A 25,002-nucleotide genomic window follows, 5' to 3' on the forward strand; every position below is an offset into this window, starting at 1 on the left:
ATTAAAATCTTTTTATGATAATTTTACATTACATTTTTTTTGTTAAGCAGTGAAAGAAGGAAGGCATTAAGTCATCACCGCCCATCTCCAACTATTTGGCGACTCTTTTTACCAAAGAATAATGACGTTCACCGTCGCATGATAAATTCCCTACAGCTGAAAAGGCGAGCATGTTTGGCGTGACGGGGATTCGAACTCACGACCCTCAGATTGCGAGTCAACCGTCCCTAGCCATGCCGGTTTACATTTTTTTTCCCACTTAGATTGGTTTTCTTTATTCTGTGCTTTTCATAGAGCAAATATATATAAGTATATAATAATGTTTGTTCTAAAATGTATATTAAGTTTAACTATATAATTTTAAATTGCCTTTTGTTGGTGCATTTAAACACTTATTTTTATAGTGAGTTATTTTACTTCATGTAGTAATTACGCTTTTAAACTCTTGACTTGTAATAAAAAGTTTTTAAAGTTAAATTTAGATTTATCAAACAATTCCAGTGTGTGACCTCTTTTATTAAACAGCTTTGGATTATATTTATTGCTTTTTAACTATCTTAATCAAAATTTCTGACGCTGTTCGAAGTTATTATCAAAAGTAAATAAAAGTATTGATTAAAACACTTATAATGAAAATTTTCATTTAAATATTACTTCTTTAGCTTGAAAATAATTGAGTATTTCATTTGTGAGCACTCCACATGATTTCTAAAATTTACTTAATCTCTCAATAAATATATATATAAAACATAAAATAAACCTCTTATACTGTTTAGGGTGGTTAAGTGAATGTACTGACAGCCTGTATTAATTTATTGTTTAGTTTTTAATATGGCCTGTAATCCGAGGGTTTCACCAAACATCCTTGCATTTTTAGCCGTGGGGGCGTTATAATGTGACAGTCAAACCTACTATTCGTTTGTAAAAGAGTATCCCAAGAGTTGGCGGCGGGTGGTGATGACTAGCTGCCTTCCCTCTAGTCTTACACTGCTAAATTAGGGACGGCTATCTGGGCTTGCGCGAAATTTAAAGAAAAAATAAACTGTTGAAGAAAATGCCTTCTGGGTATTGTGCCTTTTCTTTACAGTGTGAAGGTTTTTGTACTCCAACGCACTCGTTGATGTAAGAGTAGAATAGAAGCGACGGTTATGTAATTATTTAATGCAATTATTCAATTAAAAAAATATTAATTCATGCTGTAATCAATTAAAATTATACTTTAAGCCCTACGAGAAAAATTAATATGACATTAACTAATATGTTTTTTGGTGTGTCCGATGTATTTCTATACATAGATAGACATTGTCCTATAAATAAATATTGTCCTATAAGTAGATAGACATTGTCCTATAAATAGATAGATATTGTCCTATAAATAAATAGACATTATCCTATAAATAGATATTGTCCTTTAAGTAGATAGACATTGTCCTATAAATAGATAGATATTGTCCTATAAATAGATAGACATTATCCTATAAATAGATATTGTCCTTTAAGTAGATAGACATTGTCCTATAAATAGATAGATATTGTCTTATAAATAGATAGACATTGTTCCATCAATGAATAGACTCCTGTAAAGGGATAGACATTGTCTTATAAATGGATAGACATTGTCCTATAAATGGATAGACATTGTCTTATAAATGGATAGACATTGTCCTATAAATAAATAGACATTGTCCTTTTCCAGCCATGCTTGTTTCATTTCTTACTCGTCCATTTCCATCATGATCTCATTCTGCATTGATCATATCATTTGGACCTAGATAGAGCGATACCATTTATCAGCTCGCTAGTCCACCTTGGGCTAGAAAATAAGTTCATTAAGAAAAATATCTGTTTTCATTTTTTCAGAGTTACTGATGAGGTTTGGAACTCCCTGAATCCGGAGTTATTGAGTGATAAATGATGAATTAAATGATATATTGTGTTTCATATTCATTTTGGTATGTTAAACAGCTTGTCTTCTAAATAAGTTTAACGAATAAATTAGCAGCATTAATGCTACATATTCTTCAAATACCATATAACTCATAAGAACCTGAGAGTGACGATTGAAGAAAAGGAAATAATATGACAACTACACTAGATATAATATATCCAGTACCAACGAAGTATTTCGCCCAGTACCAGGGCTCATCAAGTGTAGGTTCATTATGGTGAGAAAAATACAATTAACAAAACCATACATGTAATATATATTTATAGCTCTAAAAGCTTCAGCATTGTTTTTCTTTTCGGTTTTCTTTGTCTGGAGTTAATGACGAGGAAAATAATTCCATCAAACCGTTTATAAGTCAGTAGCAAGTGGCGAATTAATTGAGATAGTGGGTTTCATATTTATATTTGCCTAAAGAAACAGTTAATAGTTCTTATGCATATCTAACTTTTATACGGTTTGAACATCCACATGCTTTCTTTCAAAATATAAAAAGTAAGTTTCATTTAAAGTAGACTCCGCTCCAGTGGCACAGCGGTTTATCTGAATACTTACACCATTAGAAACCGGGTTCCAATCGTCGGATGGGCAGAGCACAGATAGCTCTTTCTACTTAATAACATTTAGAGTAATATAACAACTTTTTAGCAAACAACTTCATGTGTTTCAGGTTTATGCGATAGAAAGTTATGGTGTACAACAATGTACAATCATCTTCGATTGCAGTTATATGTAAATGCACCCAAACTACAGCGGAATCGAAATAAGTGAAGTATTTCCATATTATAGTTGAGATCTTAAGGGGAGAACAAACAATTAAATAAACATTTTTTGACTGCGGCATTTGAGTTTAGAATAATTAAAGAGTGAGATCTCAGCATAAAGACAGTGTTTGGTCCACAGGTAAGCTCAATTCTATTATGTATAACATATTTAGAAGTAAATAAAAACACAATTAAAGACGTTAATGACACATGTCCAAAACACATTTTTTCTTGGGGTAGGGGAAACAATTTTTCATACTGCACAGTTCCAATTGAGAACTTGTCAATGACAGATGTGACGCTTGTGGCAAGTTTTAATGTGTTTTTAGTGACACAATCCTTAAGCACACGTAGCACAACCTAGACAAAGAGGCTATTATTAAAGGAAACAGCAAAAAACTCAGATTTCAACTAACATTTAAAGAAGTCACCAGTAACGACGGAAAAACAATATGACGTGAGAAGTGCTATTGTAGCAGGAATACTGTTGCTTATGACAGAATGTTTAAAAGAGCAATACAACCTAACATCACTTCTTATAAGACCCAAACCTAGTAAATGCAGAACTATGTCTCGTTTTCAATCAAAACAATTCACTCATTATGTATTGCAAAAACCTAAGAAGGTCGAAACATTATTCTTTAATTTATTTTAGTTAAAGTTTTGATATCAATACCAGCCATCTTTAGACTATGTTTTTGCTTCAAGTGGGTGTTTCGTCATCATGAATTCACTCATCTTGTCAGTTAAAGATTAACATCTGATTTTGCTTCGTGAAACTGTGCTTTGAGTAGATAAAACAATAGTTTTTTATGTTGTTGTTTGGAATTAAGCACAAAGCTACACAATCGGCTATCTGTTCTCTGCCCACCACGGGTATCGAAACCCGGTTTCTATCTGTGAAAGTAAGTCCTCAGACATACTGCTGTGCTACTGGGAGGTGGTTCTTTATTTCCTTGGCTTCTTTTTTAGAATCAGAGCGATAACTTATACATTTATGTGTTTCGTCTTATAGCTGTTTTTTTCAATACGTTTGATTTACCATTTCAAGTATTTGAAGTAGCCTTAGTCCTCGTGTGTTCTCTACATAAGTGTCTTTCAACACTCGTATGATATGCTGCAAGGCATTATGAACGAAACAAAAGAATAACGCGAATAACAGCAGAAAGACGAAAATCAAAGAACTTAGTTGGCTTAGAGTAAACCCAAAAGTAATACATCTCTAAAAAATAAGAAGGATCAATATCGTATCGCTAGAACGTAGAAGAACAACTGTAATAAGAAAGCGAATTCAGAAACGTGTAAATCTAGCAAAAACATAAAAGCAGTATAGCAGTTCTGAATTTCCCTAAGTATCACAGCGGTATGACTGCGGACTTACAAAGCTAAAACCCAGGTTTCGATACCTGTGGTGGGCAGAGCACCGAAAAACAAACAAGCAGTTCTGAAAGTGAAAAACACGAACAACGTAAAGTAAACAAAGAAAGAGGTAGCCCAGTTAAAGTTTCAGTAAAAAATCCCGTGGAGGTGTTATGTGCGTAAATGAATTGGATGAGAGAGTTTAGTAAGTGGTATTTAGGAATTTACCATTACCATGATACTAATAACAAAAAGCATATTAAGAGGATATTGTAACAGTGAAAATAGAACATAAGCTTACATCAAACCTATTAGTGTTAAAAGTGTTATATTATGAATAAGGATAACAAATATTTCTAATATTCATTAATAAATACCACATATTTCTTTCTCTTTTAGGTAAGAAAAGCGAATATTTTTGCTTGCCAAAATTTTAGAAAGTATTTCATACGGCACCAGTGTTCTGTTTGTTAAACTTTTATGGTTGTTAAGATCCTATCTTCACGCTAGTCTTACAATGTTGAAGATAATTCTTCTTTAAGTGTTACTGAACTTTCCCAAGAATGGTGATGTAATTCTTGATGACGAGAAACCCACTTGAAATAAAAATGTATCTCAGAACGGCTGGCAGGAAGGTCGAAACGTTGTTCTTTCCTTATCAATAAGAGTGTTAATACCCATACCAGCCGTTCTGAGATACATTTCCCGTGAGTGGCGTGTTTGGAGAATTACTTAGACTGATAGTAACGTATTCTGTAGTGAGTTGGGCCGTGTAGAAGCTAAGGAAGGCTGTCTTTTCCTGTTTTAACTCACACGTAAGTGATAAAAACAATTTAGGATATTTCAAGCTATTGTGATCTGCACGTAGTGGTTGATTTTTTTTATTTGAGATCAAATTCTCCTTCATTTTTGAGTTTAATTTCAAGTTCTCACCATTTAGTTCGTACAGATGATCAGCGTTTGTGCCTTCACATTTCTTATTAAAAGCAAAACTATACCAGGGACCATCTGTGCTTTGCCAACCAAGAGTATCAAAATCCAGGTTTTAGTAGTATGAACCCTCAGACTTAATAGTGTGCCAGTATGGGGTGCCTCATCACACTCATACAGGTTTATGCATTTGCGAATAAAATAGGTGTATGTATACATTATTTTATACTGTGTCGAGACTCTTTTCTTCAATTCGTTCAGTTAACTCCAAACTCATTTTCTGTTTCATCGCTGATTATTGTGGTGTTTATTATTATCTAAATATTATCGGTGTACCTGAAAATATTACACATTGTGGTATAATTACAACATCCCTTTTAATACTAAATGCAATGCAGAAATAAATTTTAACAGGCAGTAAGCATTTTTTAAGAGAAATAAGACACTATCAAATTAAAACTAGAAAAATATAGACTATCAATTAATCATCCACAGAATATAATAATACTGTTGAAAAATGCAGCCATACATTCATAGTCTGGAGTATATTTTTTTATAATTAATGCAGTTCAACATTTTACCACAGCACGTATATGCTAACTACAAATATCTTCAGTTACATTTTGAACATTAAGTACAGTTTTCCATGATATATAAACAATTTTCACTGCGTTTATGAAAAGAAGAGACAAAAAAAAAAAAACTCCTAGTAAAACTCGTGTGTGGTACATTGCTGTCAACATTTTTATTTTAGGTTGAAACTTATGTTGTTAAACAGAATATAATAAATGTTGACAGTTGACCTACCAAGAGTAGGTAAAGCTTTTTTCTATTTCGATGCATGTTAAGTGGAACTGCCACTCGGTCATACGTTATTAAAATTAGTAATTTACTATCCACCTTTTCTACACGTTCAGAAATGAGTTATTTATATATTTCTCTACACACATTTTTTTAATCCTCTGAAATAAATAATGAGATGTGAAGAAAAATAAAGCCGTGTTTACAACGGAACAAACTTGAAGCGTTGCTGTAAGTGTCCATTTTCAGTAAATTTCTAAAGAAAAATTAAAACTAAATTAAATATAAGATATTTTTACAATACAGTTTAGAAACTACCGAATTATCACCTTTCAACGTTTCTGGTAAACTGAACTGTCATTCATTAAGGAACTCTAAGATCGAAGACATGGTTTTCGAACACCTTTACAGCGTAAATTTCTGTTTCTATTGTTTTCCAAGACTGTTATGTATATTTTTCACAATTTTTATTATGCAATTAATGGTATTTCAATTAAGAAACCCACTGAAAAGCTGAAAACTGATAAAATGAGTAAAATGTTTTGTAAATTTTCAGTAAGAAATGATTGTTCTCACATTTTTGTTCATTAAAGTTTTAAGAACAAATACTACAGAAGTAGAACAATTTAATACTGGAATATTACTGTAAGTATGTTTCACCAAAAGCATTTTAGCGACTCACTGTCCCAAAACGTAATATCTATGAGACAACTGTTATTAAACGTGGGCCCGGCACGGCCTAGCGCGTTAAGGCGTGCGCTTCGTAATCTGAGGGTCGCGGGTTCGCGCCCGAGTCACGCCAAACATGCTCGCCCTCCCAGCCGTGGGAGCGTTATAATGTGACGGTCAATCCCACTATTCGTTGGTAAAAGAGTAGCCCAAGAGTTGGCGGTGGGTGGTGATGACTAGCTGCCTTCCCTCTAGTCTTACACTGCTCAATTAGGGACGGCTAGCACAGATAGCCCTCGAGTAGCTTTGTGCGAAATTCCAAAACAAACAAACAAACAAAAAAGTTATTAAATGTATACATATATTATACTTCATCATTCTGTCACATTTCACTCGTGTTTAGTTTTCTCTCCTTGTGTTTTAACACTACCGTAGAAACAAATTCATTTTCCAGTAGGATAATAGTTTTTCTTTTCATTCTTGAACAGAAGGTATTCATTTCTCGTTATAAACGTCTCGGATTGTCACAACTTTTTTTTTGCTTTGTGCAATCGTTTTCAATTAGGCTGTTTCTAATCGGCTTCAATCCACACTGCTTTTAACTTTGAATGATTACTACTTATTGCAGAAGGATTAGAAAAAAAAATTGAGTTTGAGCCTAACAAGTTATTAGTTTGGTAATTCATTAAGAACAAAGCATGAAGAGACTTATAATTGAACTGTAGGCAAAATAATTGTCTTTCTTTCAGAAAACAGAGATAAGTAAATTCTTTCTACGTAATTTTGATAAATAATTTGACAGCAGTACTTTCTATTTTATAAGATTAGAAAGATTTATTGAAAACTGCTGTATTTGAACTTTCTTTCTATTATTGTTAAGTTTTCTTACTTTCTGCTTGAGAGTACAATTTTTAATTTTACACTGTCAAAATAAAGTTTTTCTACACTTTAATATATCTTCATTCTCGGCCTTTCCTTTAGTGAAGGTCGCTGTCCATCATACGTGTCACTCTCTGCCAATGATCTTAATTCCTTACCAAGTCTTCTGTAGTTCATTTCTTTTTAATGTTTCTTTAATTCAGTTTTTGAATTCTTTAGTGGCCTTCCCTGTCCTTTCTTGCCGGCTACTAGTAATTTTACTGCTCTTTCTGTTATATTTTCTTATTTTCACATAACCAAACCCTCTCAGTCTCGCTGTTCTTGACCTTTCTTCTATTCCACACACCCCTACCATTTCTTGAATTTCATTATTCGTTCTCTTCTCTTTCAGTGACACTTGAAATACCCATCTCAGTGTTCTAATTTCTGTTCTTATCAAGAAGCTTTCTTCTCCAAGGTCCAGGTCTCGGACTCTTAGAAAAATATCAGCTTGATCACGGTCTTATACGCTTTGGCTTTTAGTAATTTTGGTAAACTTTTGCCACCTAATTCCTACTGCTTTTCTCAACCTGCTTGGATTCCACCTCTCACAGTTTTCTCACTTCTTCCTTCACTGTGGATTATACTTCCCAAATACCTTACGTCTTATACTTGTTCCGGCTTCCCGTTTACATCTGTGATTCTAACTTTTTTCTTCTTACCTCTTCCACTCATCGTGACTACCGTTTCTCTGGTATTTACTTTCAAGCTTCTTCTTTTCAAATTATTGTGCTACAGTTTAACTTGGGTTTGTCGCTTCTGCTCACTTTCAACTGTTAGGGCGAGAGCATTAGTGAGTAATAGTTCTTACAGGGGTCCCTTACGGCACTTATTACTCAAGACATCGATGACAAAGATGAAAAATAGGAGCTTATGGCTCACCCATGATGCAGCTTAGCATTGACTTCAAACTTATTCGTTTTTCTATATACTGTATTCACGATCTTTGTCACTCCTTCTCAAATAGCTCTCGCTAGTCTGGTCAACTTTTGAGCTACTCCTTTGTTACAGAGACACCAGTAAATTAATTCTCGTATAATACACTTCCCCAAATCTACAAATGTATTGTGTAACTTCTTGTGTTCTTCAAAGTACTTCTCCTGAAACTGCAACAGAATGAAGGTTGCATCTTTTATCGATTTTCACAACTTCCCTTATTCTTTTTTCTGAACTTTTAATAACCAAAATAACCAAAAATAGGAGTAGCAGAAAGTGTTCGTACAGTTCAGAACGTGTGAAAAAAACTGATATTCCCGTGAAAATTTTGTTTAGTTTGGCGAATAAACTACATTATACCATTCCAGCACTAGACATTTGGTTCATAATGATTGGAATTTAGCCAGCAAAAAGTGTACTTCCGGCAATTTAGCGCCGTCTCCGTCATTATCTGCTTGGTCATCACGGCAAACAAGAAACAACTGTCCAGTGATTTAAAAAAAACGAATTATTGTAAAATACAAGTCTCGTGTGTCTCTTTCCGGTATTGCTATACAGCTTAATGTGTCGAAATGTACTTGTCAAAGCATGATTGCCAAGTTTAAGCTTACAGGATCAACTGCTAACCTCCCTCGTTCCGGACGCCCCACCATAATTCCGGAGAGAACCAAAAGGAAGGTTCTCAGAGAAGTTAGTAGGAACCCTCGTTTAACACGTAATGGCATACAGAAACCGGTAAGGGAAACTGGGGTTGAAGTAAGCACTTCTATAGTTACGAACATGTTACGCTCTTCTGGGTTCAAAGCATGCCGTCTTCGTAGAACTCCATATTTAAAGCCTGTTTATTTAAAAGTATGATTGAGGTATGCAAGAAAGCATGCAGATAAATACTTTACCTATTGGAAGAATATTCTTTGGTCAGACGAGACTAAAATCGAGCTATTCAACCACAATGATATTCGCTATAATTTCCGTAAGAAGGGAGAACGAAATCTTCCAAAGAACACCGTCTCTACAGTTAAACACGGAGGTGTCTCGATCATGCTATGAGGTTCCTTCAGCTCTTCTGGTGTAGGGATCCTTCACCGCGTCAAAGAAATCATGAAAAAAATAAGAGTACCTTGATATATTAGGTAGGCACTTATATCAAGAATGATGTTCGGAACTGGCGGCTTGGGCGTCGTTGGATCTTTCAGCACGACAATAACCCTAAGTACACATATGTGCAATCCTGGTTGCAGATGAACCATATAAGCGTTCTGGAGTGGCCATCGCAGTCACCCGATCTCAACCCAACTGAAAACGTTTGGCATGAGTTGAAGCCCAGGGTTCATCAGCGTCATCCGAAAGACTTGCAAGAGTTGGAGGCCTTCTGTAAAGAAGAATGGAAGAAAATACCAGTCGAGTACTGTCAAACGATCATGGAGGGTTATAAGGAGAGTATTGTGCCAAGTAATTCACCTGAAAGGCTACACAACTGACTATTAAAGTAGACGCACGAACACTTTCTGCCCCTCATTTGTTTGGTTATTTCTTTATAAACAGTTTATTTGTCGTTCAATTTACATAAAAATTTATGTAGATGTGTGTTAGTATAATATTTATAATATACTGCACTTTTATTAGCCTAATCTTGATACTTTTTTAAGTTATGAGGAAAAACTACTCACGACGCAGGGTATGAACACTTTCTGTCGTGACTGTAAATTAGGGTTGGCTAGCGCAGATAGTCCTCGTGTAGCTTTGTGCGAATTTCAAAAAACAATCTTATACTGAAATGGATACTGGTATTTATATATACGACGGAAAATGCTCTTATTTGGACATATAATTATATTTGAGGGTACTTTAATAATAGGGAGTAAGTAATAAAATAGAATCGGGTATACGCGCACCATACGCCTTGTATTGCTGGCGCACAAAAATATAATTCATAAAAAAGAAACAACCAAATATAATAAAAATATTTAAATTTTATAATAAGAAGTAATGATTGATATCTATAACACAACACAGAAAGTTTTAATGCTACAAAAAGTATCGAAACAAGAAATTCAAAACTGAGTTACTTAAAATAATAACAAAATTATCCTACTTTTGCTCAAACTGACATAATTACAGTGATTTGCCAAAGTAGGATGGATCTTCATTAATTTCGTTTTTGTAATTTTGACTTTCTTCTTCTAATACTATTTGTAGCATTAGAATTTAAATTATTTTATAATACTTGTATTAATGTAAATTAAGCATTAATGATTTAAGGAATGTTAAACGTTATTGTTCTATTACAGATTATAATCTTATATTTAGTCTTCTAATTCACTATCTCTCCATATGGCTCTAACTATCTGCATCTAATGCTAATCAGAGTGAAAACACATACGCCCAATAACAGCTGTACGGAAATTCGTAATGTAATTTCAAACATACCGATCTGAAAATGTCAGAAGAGAGAATGTGATTTCTGTAGTCCCTTTGGGGGCAAATAAAAAAACACCACGAGCCTATTTAATTGGCTCTTCCAATATTTCAATGACAAGACGGATTACTCTCTTAACGTGAGTCATTTCGTGATGTCGTTAGATTATTACATCTCGTCATTCATTGTCAATCTTCATCTAATCGATTCATTTTACAGGACAGAATACAAATAATAAAAATACCTCCCAAGAGGAAGTCTGTGACATATTACATTAAAGGGATAATAGCCACCTTTAGAGCTAATGCTTTTGTATCACGACTGTGACCCATATAATTTGAAATTTACACTAGGAATTTCTATCACTTTTTATGACTAAAAAGTATTGTTTAAATTCATATTATGTTTATGACTTTACCTAAAAATAGTTCAGGACAAACGCTTGCATCCATAATGAGCTAATACGAGATTTAGCTTAAAAGTTAACAAAAATTCCTTATATTATTTAACAAACTTCAGTTTAAATGCTTACGTTTGTTTCGTGCTCTGAATATTTTAAGAATATATTATTTGAATATTCAAATTTGTATTCGTATATCTTACTTCTTGAAACACAGTTTAAAGTTGTTTATTATTGATAATTTATCATATGTTATTTTGTTTGCCTTCTAATTAAAAAAAATAAACACAAGAGCTATCTTCGCATGCCTGTTCCTAATTTTTAAATAATAGTCTAGAAGTAAACACAACTAAAGAACAGCAGACTACTACTGAACTATTTTTGTCTGATCGAATAGTAGAGTTTGACAATTTTTGCTGAAACGGTTTGTGAACCATGAATTTTTGGATTTACAGACCGGCTACATTAATCAGTGATTTTAATCTTGCACAACTATAAAATTATTTTGTACCCTTTTTAAGAAACTCTAAAAAATCACCAAGTATATCAGAAAAATTACTTGAAAAGTTGCTTTCAAACAGAACATAGATGTGTTGGTATTTTAGTTATAGTATCCTCCCAGCTGTGTTAGACTTTGTTTACTCTTGATTAATGGATAATTTCTTCACTAAACATGGAGAAGTTTTACTGAAAGTCCATATAAAATATTCACGTGAAATAAGTTTATTATAACAGCAAAAATGTCGTTTGTGTTATCTTATTTACAATATCTGTAATAAATAGTCGCTTACCTTCTTAACACTGTTATTGTTTGGCAACTGTATGAAATAAATGCTTGATAATTCTATGTATTAACCTTTTGAACATTAAACATTTTATTTTACTGTAGCCCTAAACGGTTTCAACGCTATTCTATATCGAAAAAATAGTGCAAAGTAAACTAATATATTTCAGTGCAGTTGACGTATCTACAGCTTTAGCACTTTCTTGTTTTAATCTTTTAGTATTTTCAATTAGGTCAATACGGAAAAAAAACTTCATACTGGAAAATATTATTTTGAAACTTACTCCTGATTTTAATGCAAGTTTTAGGTAAAGTTTAAAATATTTTATTTTTTGTTCTACACAAACAAATTACAAACTTCTTACTGTTAAGATTAAAGATTACTTTCTATAAATAAAACAAGCTTGCATAAAAAGTAAGCAAATTATGTGCAATTTCACTGCCCTCTGGTGGCTCACCGATAAGCTCGGAAGCTTACAATGAATAACTTCGGAGTTTGATTCATTTGGTGACTAAAGTGCAAATAGCTCATTGTGTATCTTTGCGCTTAACAACTGAATTGAAAATATATAGTGAAAATCGTACCGTGTTTCTCCAAAAATAAGACAGGGCTTATATTAATTTTCACTCCAAAATATGACACTAGGGCTTATTTTCGGGGGATGTCTTATTTTGATATATTAAAAAAATGAAGTTACAAAGTAAAACTATTAAACTAACCATTTAAAATAAACTATTATTAAACTATTATACTATCTGATTAATACTTAAACAAACTAATTAACTAACTATTAAACTAATTAATAAATTATTTTTTTTTATTTCTTTCCTCTTCCTGCCACTCTCAACTAGGGCTTATTTTAAAGGTAGGGCTTGTATTAAAACTATCCCCAAAAATCACACTAGGTCTTATTTTATGGGTAGGTCTTATTATCGGAGAAACACGGTATTAATATAACTGAATACCATAGAAATAAATATCAAAGTATTAATTACTCAGATACCCAGAAAAAGAGAATGTCACAAAAAAAATCAATCAGAAATTCTGCGCATCATTATAACTAAGGAACAGGTAGACTTGCTTATTAGCAATGCAGGTAAATTTTGTATGATGTGGCCAGGTTGTTAGGGCGCTAGACTCGTAATCTGAGGGTCGCGGGTTTGAATCCCCGATTCACAAAACATCTTCGCTCCTTCAGTCGTGAGGACGTTATAATGTGACGGTCAATGCCACTATTCGTTGGTAAAAGAGTAGCCCAAGAGTTGGTGGTGGGTGGTGATAACTAGCTGCCTTCTCTCTGGTCTTAGAACGCTAAAATAGGGACGGCTCGCGCAGATAACCCTGGTGTAGCTTAGTGCGAAATGTAAAAACAAACAAAGAAACTGCGATTTTTAACTTAAAACAAGCCACAGTAGCATAAAATTTCAGTTTCTAGTTGTTTAATGAACCTAATAAAATAAATCTAAAAATGGCGCTATTTCAAGTGTGTTAAAGCACAGTGGCCTGATTACAATACTATACAGTTTTGTTAGTGCGAAAATTCAGTCGAATGCTTTGGCATCAGATAATTAAGTTGGAGAAACAATGAATTTTTAAAGCCTAAGAAAAGTAATTAAAATTCAACTTCACTAGAGAAACTTTCATCTGAAACATTTATTAAAATTTTTTTGCGTATTTCGAATGAGTAATGTGTAAGAACTACGTTGAAGGTGTATTTCTATCTTCTAGGGCACGTGTGATTACTGTTTTTTTTTAATTAAATAACGTTGAATCTTTAAGTGTTTGTAAATGTAAATGTAAGGTGGTAATAGGACAAACACTTACAATATGTAGCTCAGGACTCCGTAATCTTATTTAACGTACAATAAAACAAGGGAAGTCCATGTTTCGTAATTATAAATAACTTAAAGTTAAGAATATATTATATATAATTATAAATAATAATAAAAACTATAACTATAATGCTGTAATTCTGAATAAAAATATTACTTTAGAAGTTTCCTTGCATTCCTTCAAGCTGAACTCTTCTTTCCCTCGCTGAACAAACGTTTTACTTACATTCACTTGGCTTCATCCAAAAATAAAATTATTTATACTTCAACTAAGAATTCTTCAGAAAAGATAAAGTTGTAAAATGTAATTAAAGAGGTTCCCATTAAGTGATTGGAGTAGAAAAGCGCTTAAGTAGCCGCGTGCTTCTACTGTATAATGTTATATTTTAATGTGTAAAACCGTGGAAAAAGAATTAGACATAGGTTTGCAGTAGAAATTCTAATCGATCAGGGAGTGAACTGTAGGTTGTCACGGTGATGCAGCTCGCAGTAATAATTGTAGAAAAAATCATCTTAATGGAATGTGGAAGTTTAATAAAGAAAATATTTTGGATATTGTCAAACGTAAGTATCAATATACTCTTTAGTTTTCATGAGAAACGTGTAATTCCTTCTTCAGAATTATAAACAGTCAACGCTCATGAATTATGTTTTTTTTTATATATATCAGTGAACTAAAATAAGACTTGTAGTTTCCATCGGCCATAAAAATATCTTTAAGTTGTATTTCCGTTGCTGCAGTAAATATAAAAAATGCCAGCACGAATATGTTCAGAGGTGCTAAGTAACTTTTAATGAATATAGAAATATTTAAAATCTTAATTGCTATTCAAGTTTTCAAGCACATGTTTTAACCAAACAAAATTTGATTTTTTTAGGATTTTATATTCAAAGAACGTGAGTAAACGTCGACGACAGCAGATTTATTGATATGAGAAAACTGATCTCAAATTCCTAGGTATTAGTCAACTAGCGTCGAATTTCTCTACTAACTTCACATGTGTGACTAGAAAAGGAGAGGAGTGCTTAGTATTATGATGCTTACTAACGGATTTCTGTAAACTGAACAGTTAAACACTTCAGTTGACCAAATCCTGCTTGATTTGCAGTGATTAGACTTTTCTGAAAGTTAATGCACAAAATGAAGCTCGAAATAGTAACTGAAGTGAAGCACGTGGCCCATAGCACGGGAATTCTTTCATCCACGACTTTTCTCGCTGGTGTAATTAGGATAGAAAACTGACAAAACGGAGGGAAGTATTTTCGCTGCCATGGAAACTCTAAAATAAATAGCCGTTAATATCCTGAAAGTCACGCCCACATACGTAAGATATTAATTTTCTGAATCGGGTATCACAAATAATGATTTGTGTACAAAAGTTTTACAACCAATATTGAGGTTTCTATCTGATCTAGAACTTTCTTGATGTCTTATCGAGGAGGGTTCACAATGAACGATTTAATTTTGAGTTGATGTAGGTACAATTCACTTAATAGGAAGCTGGCTAGCTCTGTAGTCTTCGTTGATTTTATACCTTACTTTATAATTTAATATTGTATTTTATATAGAAATTTCTTTCATCATTGCAATTAAATATAACCTTAAACAAGAGATTCTTTGTGGTTTTAAATTAAGCACAAAGCTACACGATGGGCTATCTATATTCGGCTCATCACGGATATCGAAACCCGTTTTTTAGCATTGCAAGTCCGCAGACATACCGCTGAGCCACTGGGGGTCGAACAAGAATAAATGTATTATTGTGTAACAGTCTTGAATAACGTGGTCTTTTACACTAGATTAGCTGTCATTTCACAAATTCGTATGTTCTTGTACACATTTTTAGCCATCTGGTAGTAGACCCAATTTACTTATAGCTGTATTTAAGACGTTTGATTTCATAAACCACGTTTGATGTTTTTATATATGGTATTCTATCCTTTAAAATAACACATGAGAACACGTTCTACGACAACATCTGTACAGTTGTATTTTTTTTAACATCGCATGTATACTATTGCAGGGTAAGTGCTATTGATTTTTCTTTTTGTTTATTTTTCAGAACGTTATAAGTGACCTGTTTGATACTTTCAATGTTTTATTATGGAGTAATTAATAAAATTCATTGCTAAAACATTATTTACAAAATCTACATCTTATACAGTTCTTTGTGTATTGTAACATATTGCAGTTTATCTCGAATGCATCCAATTTGTTATGTTACGTATTACAATTTCAACCACCCCAATGGCACAGCGGTATGTCTTCTGACTGACAACGCTAGAATTTCGTCTTCAATACCCGTGGTGAGCAGAGCACAGATAGTCTATTATATATGTAAAATCGGCTGATATGGGTAGAGAAAGCACTATGTTCTTACATATATAATTTTCTCCACAAGTGGTTTTTTTTCATCATCACAGATAGTCCATTATGTTGGTTTCAGCTTAACTTCAAACAAACAAAACAAATGATCTCAAACAGCCTAAAATTGAATTAAAATGTAATTTGAACTTAGAAGTTAATTGAATGTAGAGATATGTCCAATTTATGATGTTTGCCAAGAGGAATGACATATTCAGTTTTCTTTCTTAATTCAGTTATATTTTAATATGCAAAAAATAATACAATTTATGATAACGGTTACTGAAGATAGTTATTATAAATAATAATTTATATACAAAAGTTTTATACACTTATAAACAATATTGAGTCTTCTATCCGATTCGAAACTTCTTTGATATTTTATCGAGGGTTCACGACAAGCGCATTTATTCTGAGTTGATATAGATATAATTCACTTAACGAAAAAGCTGCAAGCTTTTTAGTGATTACACGTGAGGTTTTCACTGATGAAGTTATATAACGCTTTCGCAAAAATACTGATGTCCAGTGTGAATTCCCTGAAATTAAATGGTATGTAATGCTCGAACTTTTTAAATGTTTCTGGTCAAATATCCAAATTTCCCGATTAATAAACGTTGATCACAGTTATAGCTTCCGAAATTTACAGCACCCCAACTGCACCAAAACAATAACAGGTAGTGTCTCTTGGCGCGTCGCGTGTTACATTTATAGGTGTGAGGAGAGTTGCTAGAAATTTCTGCCTGCACAACAATACAGACAATACACTAGTGTTTACATACAAACGTACATTGTTGGTACACTAGAAAAATTTTAAAGCTTCAGTGAACAGGCGGGAATTTTGCAATACAAAATACTTATCAGAATAAGTTACGTACATTTCTAAATACAAATCTAACTTTAACAAAGATCAATGTTAAAATAGATATATGATAATAAATCCATTACATACCTTATAAAGGTCCAAATGTTGAATGGATTCCAAAAAGTCTTCATTTCCATTAATATTTTAAGTTAGAATACACGAACGCGAATCTCGCAAATGTCCAAATATTGAGAGGATTCCAGAAAACACACATTTCCATTCCTTATGAAAGTAATACCAAGTTGTTACGAAACGTATTTAATCTTTAACTAAGCAAAAGCAAAGAATATGTGTTTAAATACTATTATATGTTATTTTTATCGGTATCAAAGTGTTTCGTTTTTTAGAAATTAACATCGGGTTTATACTTAATAAGTTAGAGAAAATGAAGACGGGCTAAATAAATTAATACACTTACTAAAGTTTTCATTTCTTTCAGCAGAGACAAGCCGTCATGTTTCACATTCTAGTCAATATTCACTGTCTGTTATAAAGTGCAACACATTTTTGCAATTTGTATGTATACATTTTTTTACACTTCTACTCATGTATGTTCTCATTGTTTTTATTACGATTAATGCCTCCCCAACCCAGTGGTATGTCTGCGGACTCTCATCGCTAGAAATCTGGTTTCGATATTCGTTGTGGGTAGAGCACAGATAGCTCATTGTGTAACATTGTATTTCATTCTAAACAAACAAACAAAACAAATTTACGATTAATTGTTTTGAGTCATCCTACATGTTTTGGAAACATAATTGATGTTCACGTAAAATGATATTAACAGTTTTGAATCACTCTAATTAATTTTATACACTATTGTTTTTGACGTACATGAACAGTGACAAAAGGCCCGGCTTGGCCAAGCGTGTTAAGGTCTGCGACTTGTAATCTGAGGGTCGCGGGTTCACATCCCTGTCGCGCCAAACATGCTCGCCCTTTCAGCCGTGGGGGCGTTATAATGTGACGGTCAATCCCATTATTCGTTGGTAAAAGAGTAGCCCAAGAGTTGGCGGTGGGTGATGATGACTAGCTGCCTTCCCTCTAGTCTTACACTGCTAAATTAGGGACGGCTAGCACAGATAGCCCTCGAGTAGCTTTGTGCGAAATTCAAAAACAAACAAACAAACAAAACAGTGACAATGATTATTGTAAAAGCTTTACCTTACAGACTGTTATAGCCAGTGCTCATGAACTGAAGATTCAATTTACTTTTCGTTTTTTTTTAAAGCTTTTACATCAGTTTTCCATTTAAATTATTTTTTAATATGATAGTTTTGCTATCGCCTCATAGGAAAATCGATGATAGAATATCTAATTGTTGGCTTGGTCTTCTGGATATTTGACTTTCAAGTTGCCAAATGATTTTACTCATCCAACCGGAACCTCCTGCATGAAAAGAGTTTATAAAGAAGTTCATCCATAATGAAAAACATCTATCATAAAATAACTCGCTGAAACTAAGCCAAGTGCTGTCGACAACTTTTCTTTTCTGTATGTGTGAAGTTATACATTCACGTAGAGATGTTTTATGTGTTAACTTCTAAGAAACTCTGTAAATACTTGATAATTATTTTTTTTTGCTGCCCACTTGTGGTAAGCGAAATAACAATATGATCTAAAAGTTTTTCTTCTGATTTGTAAAAAAATTCCTTACGTGATAGAAAAATAAATTGAATATTATTTACGAGATCTTTGTAACTGCATTACGGAAAATCAGTTATTATAAACAAAACAATTTTTATGAAGTTTAAATTCACTGGCCCGTGGTATTAAATGATTATAATAAAGAATTGTTTAATAATAATTTAGCTGCCGGTTTTCTATTTCCTACAACATAAAATATATTGCAGATAGTGCCAAAAAACGATTAAAAAGTTTTAATTATACGACGTTGCTATTTAGTTATATGAAAAACATTAAACATAAGGCGCATATTTATCGAGATTCAATAGTTTTCTTCCCCAAAGCTTTATGGATACATTCTGTAAAATGGCGTGTTTAAAATCAAACGCATAAGTTATATTTTTGTTAATTTGTAATAGATTTTAATAAAAAATTCTAGTCCAATGAATGCTGGTATTGTTTGTTTTGAATTTTGTTTATAGCTACACGAAGGCTATCTGCAACTAGCAGTCCCTAAGTTAGCAGTGTAAGATTAAGAGGGTTTCTTTGTTGTTGAATTTCGCGCAAAGCTACATGAAAGCTATCTGCGCTAGCCATCCCTAATTTAGCAGTGTAAGACTAGAGGGAAGTCAGGTAGTCATCACCACCCACCGCCAACTCTTAGACTACTCTTTTACCAACGAATAGTGGGATTAACCTTCAATTTATAAAGCATCTACGGATGAAAGGGAGTTCGAACCCATGACCCAGTCGAACGCCCTAACCACCTGGTAAAATAATGGAGAAGGCCAAAGTGCATGTTGGTTTCCGTGCAGCACATGCTACCACAAGGACTCTATCTGACCTCTGAACCGAATTATAGTATTGGCTGTAGCTTTTATAATACGCTCTTTTCTGTGGTGAGAATGGCGCAGGTAGTCCACTTCGAAACTTTGCGCTTAGCAACAAACAAACAACTTTACAAACGTATAGTAGGATCAACCGTCACATCATAACACTTCCACAGCTGAAAGGGTGAAAATTTTCAGTTGCAAGTGGAGATCTCTAACCATCACACTTTGCCAGGACACATATTTCTGAACCACGATAAAGTAATCGGTAAGACGGTTTGGTTTGTCTTGAATTTCGCGCAAAGCTACACAAGGGCTATCTGCACTAGCCGTCCCTAATTTAGTAGTGTAAGATTAGAGGGAAGGTAGCTAGTAATTGCCACCCACCACCAACTATTGGGCTACTCTTTTACCAACAAATAGTGGAATTGACCGTAACATTATAACGCTCCCACGGCTGAGAGGGTGAGTATATTTGGTGTGACGGGGATTCGAATCCGCGATTCTCGGATTATGAATCGAACGCCTTAACACGCTTGGCCATGCCGGGCTCACTACACGAGGGCTATCTGCTCTGACTTAAGCTACTAATATAGATATAAATTTGTGTATCTCTATTAATTTGAATTAAAGCTTGTCGTTAATACCATGAAAAGATATAAAGAGAGACACGGGATATGAACAGCATACTGTACTGATTATTTGTTTGTCTATATTTTTCATGCAAACTTATACAAAGAATGGTCTGTCCATAGCCGTCTCCAATTTTAGACTGATATACTAGAGCAAAATTTAGGACAACTCTAATCTGACCAAAAATTGCAATTTGACTGTTAATATAGCGCACCCACTACCCTAAAGTGTTTGGCGAGGTTTTGAAGCAACATTTCGTGAACCATTAATTGTATGATTAATAATTCGGTAATTTTAACCCTTCAAATTATATAAATAACGAATGATAAAGATAAGTCCTGTCCCTTATATCCAACCAATTCGCAATCCTTTGTTCGGTTTTGTTTGTTTGTTGTATTTTGCACAAAGCTAATAAAGAGCTTTCTGCGCTAAGTTAGAAGAAATAGACTACTTTTAAAGCAACAGTTAACACCACCGTCAACTTTTGGAAGGCTCTAATCGAATAATGGGATTGACCTTCACATAATTACGTTCACACAGTTGAAACGGCAAACACACTGGTGTGAATCGAGCCATATCAAGCCCTCTTGATTCGGAAAAGGATCCCCCAGTGAACGTTGTTCAGCAATTATCGGTGTTGCATTTTATTTCAATTCAAATGGAAAACAAGTAAGAAATTAGTCTTAGCTTTCTCGGTGTAATTAAAGGTTCTTTTTTATTATAATTCCAACTAGTGGTACAGTGGTATATCTGTGGACTATTTACGTTAAAAATTGGGTTTCGATATCCAGGTTGGGCAGAGCACAAGTCGCCCAATGCGTAGTTTTGTGTTTAGTTACAAACAAACAATATATTGTAATATAATTATATCGAGACTAGACCTAAATAAGTAAAATGGTAAAAAATCGATTTATTCAGAAAAGTATTCAGCACCTGCCCAATATCCCAAAATGCTTCGTGTCGCTATGCAACGCTCTATTATCATATTTAATGTATTACAGTTTTGTTAAAATGTTACACATGATATTTAAAGGTAAATACTTAGCATCAGTGGTATACATTAACATAACAAAATAGTTAAATGACATTTGATTGCGTACCTGGAGAGTGATTTAAAAAGTATTCATGTGAAAAAGGTGTGGTCCTAGAAAATATTAATGAAACAAAATAAAGCAACATTTGTACCAAAATTTATTTTAAATCATGCTCAACATATTCACTATTTTTTGATAAAATCGTGAAATACTTTACAGTCAATATTTTACAACTAACGTAGGATTTTATTGTATTTAATAATTCGTACTTGTACAGAAAAGATATGTTGGCCAAAACTTGTCCAAGTTATAATGGTTTTTATTAGTGTTTTTAAGTGTTTCACCAATCTTCTCCTTTGTCGTGCAGTAAGCCTTGAGTTGAGAAGTGTGGCAGTAGCGATACGCTTTTGGTCTTTTTATTATATGGAAGGTTTAGAATTGAAATAAAACGTAATATATTGTCACTATAAGATAGTATTGAGAGGAATCATGAGATTAAAAAGTGTTACAGCTGTGACGCAAAATGTGACCTTCGTGAATCAACTAAACCACAATCAGCTGCATATTGAGTGATGTAATTACAAAGATCATTATGAAACAGGTATGAGAGTTAGAAAAAGAGAAAGAAATACTGTTTTAAATCATGAAATAAATTCCGAGAAAAGAAAGTCATAATTTCAAACTTTAATATTATAGATATTTTAATTACTATTTTTCGGTTTTGTATTTGTTTTTATGGAAATTAAAACTGATTAAAATAATATTCTTAATTGATTTCAGATAATAATACTGCTTTAACTAAGAATAAACAAAGTTTAATAAGTACTTAAAATTAAAATCATATTTTTAGTATATTCTATGCCATTTTATAAAAAAAAAAAATGGGTTCTCTAAGACCTCTAGTTCCGTCATGGCCTTGTGGTTAAGGTGTTAGACTCGTAATCTGAGAGTCGCGATTTCGTATCCTCGTAACATCAAACACGCTCATTCTTTCAGCCGTGAGGGTATTATGACGTGACGGTCGATCCTACTATTCTTTGGTAAAAGAGTAGCTCTAGTCTTACACTTAGGGACGGCTAGAGCAGATAACCCTTGTGTAGCTTTGCGTGAAATTCAAAAGCAAAGAAAAAACTGAAACCACTATCCATACAGTGAACAAATCTATAAAGCCAAAAAAATCAAAAAACAAAACTGAAATAGAATTAATAATATAACCATAAACAATCCTTAGAAAAATACCTATCGAAATTATTTATGAATTCAGTACGTGGAAGTAGAAAATTTATTCAAGACGTTTCTGATTACCAACAGTAAAGTACTTAGTTTCAACTTTCTTAGGTCATCTTCAGGTTTTAATAACCATACCATCCGTCTTGAGATATAGTTTTACTTCATGGGAGTTTCTCGTCATCAAGGACTCAGGATAAAGGTTCGCCTGATGATATCAGTCATGTCAAATTTCACGTTTCGTGTGTTAATATTAAGTAGGGTGTCGTACAGAAACAGATGGAGAATGACGTCAGAATGAGTTGAATAGTCTTGTCAAAATTACCTGAAATTAAAACACAATTTGATCAAGCTTCTATGTTAAAAATTAATCTGAAATATATAGAATTAGTAAGTTGTGTGTTCGGTAAGTACGGTATATATTTTTTCTTTCTTTAATGTTACTCTAATTAAGAGTATATGTTATAATATTCAATATATAATGTTATTATTTTTTAGCTTTTTATTAGCATACTTTTACCGTAGAGATTTAATTATTTTGATACCCTAGCAGTAACCTAAGTCTCATAAATTGATCGAACCCTCATGAGATGTAATTCGGTTTATGGCCCAAAATATTGTTAACATTGGGAAAGCAAAATGAGACAATGCACTGTACTATTTATGAGTAAGAAAATTATATCTAATTAGCTGTACTCATTAACGCAGTATCTTATTTTTTTCTGTGTGCTTAATCCAGATAGATAGCATTCTCTGATCTGAAGACTAGATTAAGTGTCTGAAAAAGTTTATTTTATCAAAACTGGATATTCAGTAACGCATATGGCTTCGCTGCGTCTTTGGGACATACAATCAATCAGTCACTAATAGAATTATTGAAGAATATGTCCTATTAGTGCAACATTACGCTCTCTGATGACACATATTAGGCTAAGATTACTTCTATGCTTTTTTGTTCGGAATAGTTCTTCAAAACATTTGTAGTATCATAACAGGATAAACTATGGTCCAATTGCATTTGACAACATTTATTTAACTGAGTTTAATAACATGTATAATCCAGTTGCAAGTCCGCCCATAGAAAGCACAGTAGAATCAGTTTTATCATTCTTACCAATACCTGTCTGCACTATAACTGAATTACTAAAGTATACTATATTCAGCGATGTAGCACTAAGAACGTTTTTCGTCTTTGATTCTTCATGACATAACTAGACAGACTTACATGTGTCTTTGCTTGGTATCCCGGTACATAAAAATGTGTTACCACATGTTTGTGTGTATGATCTATTTCCAACCTTCGATAATAGCTCTGATAGTGTATGTTTCTCTCAAATAAGTTGTTTACTCCGAGCTAGGTGTAAGAAAAGTAAAGCAAGAGGTGTTTTTGTTTGTCTAGATTTGTATATCCAGTAATATAAAACTTCAACCAAACCATCGCTTGAAAGTATTACTTGAATTTCCTATTACTCCTTGGCACAACAATTCTCTACTTTATCACATAATAATAATTTTACTTGTTTTACCGCCAAGATGCACAATAAACTATCTGTACTCTGTCCAACGTGGAAGTTGAATATCGAATTTTATCGCTATTCACCATGAAACTTACCTCTGAGCTACCGGGGACTAAAATCACAATAAACGCTCTTCGAAGAGAATTAATAACAAGGATATATAAGAAGCCTTTCAAAGTAATTAGATAAGATTGAGCTTAGATACAATTTTATAGACATTAAATGAGACACGAAGGTCTGAGCACCAATCATCGAATGATAATAAAATTAAACGACTGTCTACAGACTGAACCAGTCAATTGGTTGTCAGTATCTCTAAAAGAAAGGTTGAAATATAATTAAAGAGAGGGGCTACGAACGTGTTACTATTAGTCGCAATTCTAACCCGATTTGAAAGAAAACTAAAAACTAAAACTATGCGTTGAGAGCAAAAATTCTTCGTGAATTTTGCTTCCGTCGAGTTATCTGTTATAAGTTCCAATTAATAGGCGCTGCAGACTGATAGGGCTAGGTTATTGAGCATAGTCGTATGTAGGGCTTGAGTAAACTCCTAAATAAAGTTTATCTCATAACAGAAGGTCAGAAGTTTGAGTCACCGAATCGAGATATATAAGGGAAAAGTTGTTATGACCAGAAAATTCTATGAACTGCTTTTCCGTTGGTTCTTATAATGAGTAATGGATATGCGTATGTTTTAACTGTAAGATTTTACATATTCTTTAGGATAATGGATCACAATATGAGTCTGCATTCACTTAAATTGTTTCCTTATTCAACGGATTGACAGCTATCTGACTACAACGTTAAACATTTCTGACATGAAAAAAAAAACAGCAACAACAACTCCAAAAACTGGAACTTCCGAGACGGTGAGAACTATAAGGTTACTATTAACATGGTAACATGTAACAAGGCAATAACTATTGTTCATGTTGAGTTTCTACCCCTTCTTGCAAATATTACAAGACGCTTGCGGATCTATACTGAGCACTTCCTCAGTTATGGTACCGGTAACTGATAAAATCCAATAGGAAGGGCAATGAAATAATTAATTACATATCTTAACTTGATTTGAAAGGAAGATTAATCACATAAGTAAACACAGTTTTATTAAACATCAATCATGCCGACGAACTGGTTTATTTCA

The 25,002-nt window shown here is 33.2% G+C and overlaps 1 protein-coding gene across 2 annotated transcripts in view; it reads left to right on the plus strand.

The window, feature by feature from the left end:
- Positions 1 to 4,753: 4,753 nt before the first annotated feature.
- The window catches only part of LOC143249224 (uncharacterized), a 65,358-nt gene continuing 45,109 nt past the window's right edge, over positions 4,754 to 25,002 (plus strand). Inside the window, exons 1-2 of one of the 2 annotated variants that reach the window (XR_013027640.1) lie at positions 4,754 to 4,883; positions 14,637 to 15,338. The gene's annotated coding sequence lies outside the window, so the exon portion shown is untranslated. Of the gene's footprint in view, positions 4,884 to 14,636; positions 15,339 to 25,002 lie in introns of those variants that run through there. The other variant, XM_076498701.1, reaches the window with a different exon arrangement.

This window comes from Tachypleus tridentatus, chromosome 4 (genome assembly GCF_004210375.1).
Source record: "Tachypleus tridentatus isolate NWPU-2018 chromosome 4, ASM421037v1, whole genome shotgun sequence".
Classification (NCBI taxonomy): domain Eukaryota; kingdom Metazoa; phylum Arthropoda; class Merostomata; order Xiphosura; family Limulidae; genus Tachypleus; species Tachypleus tridentatus.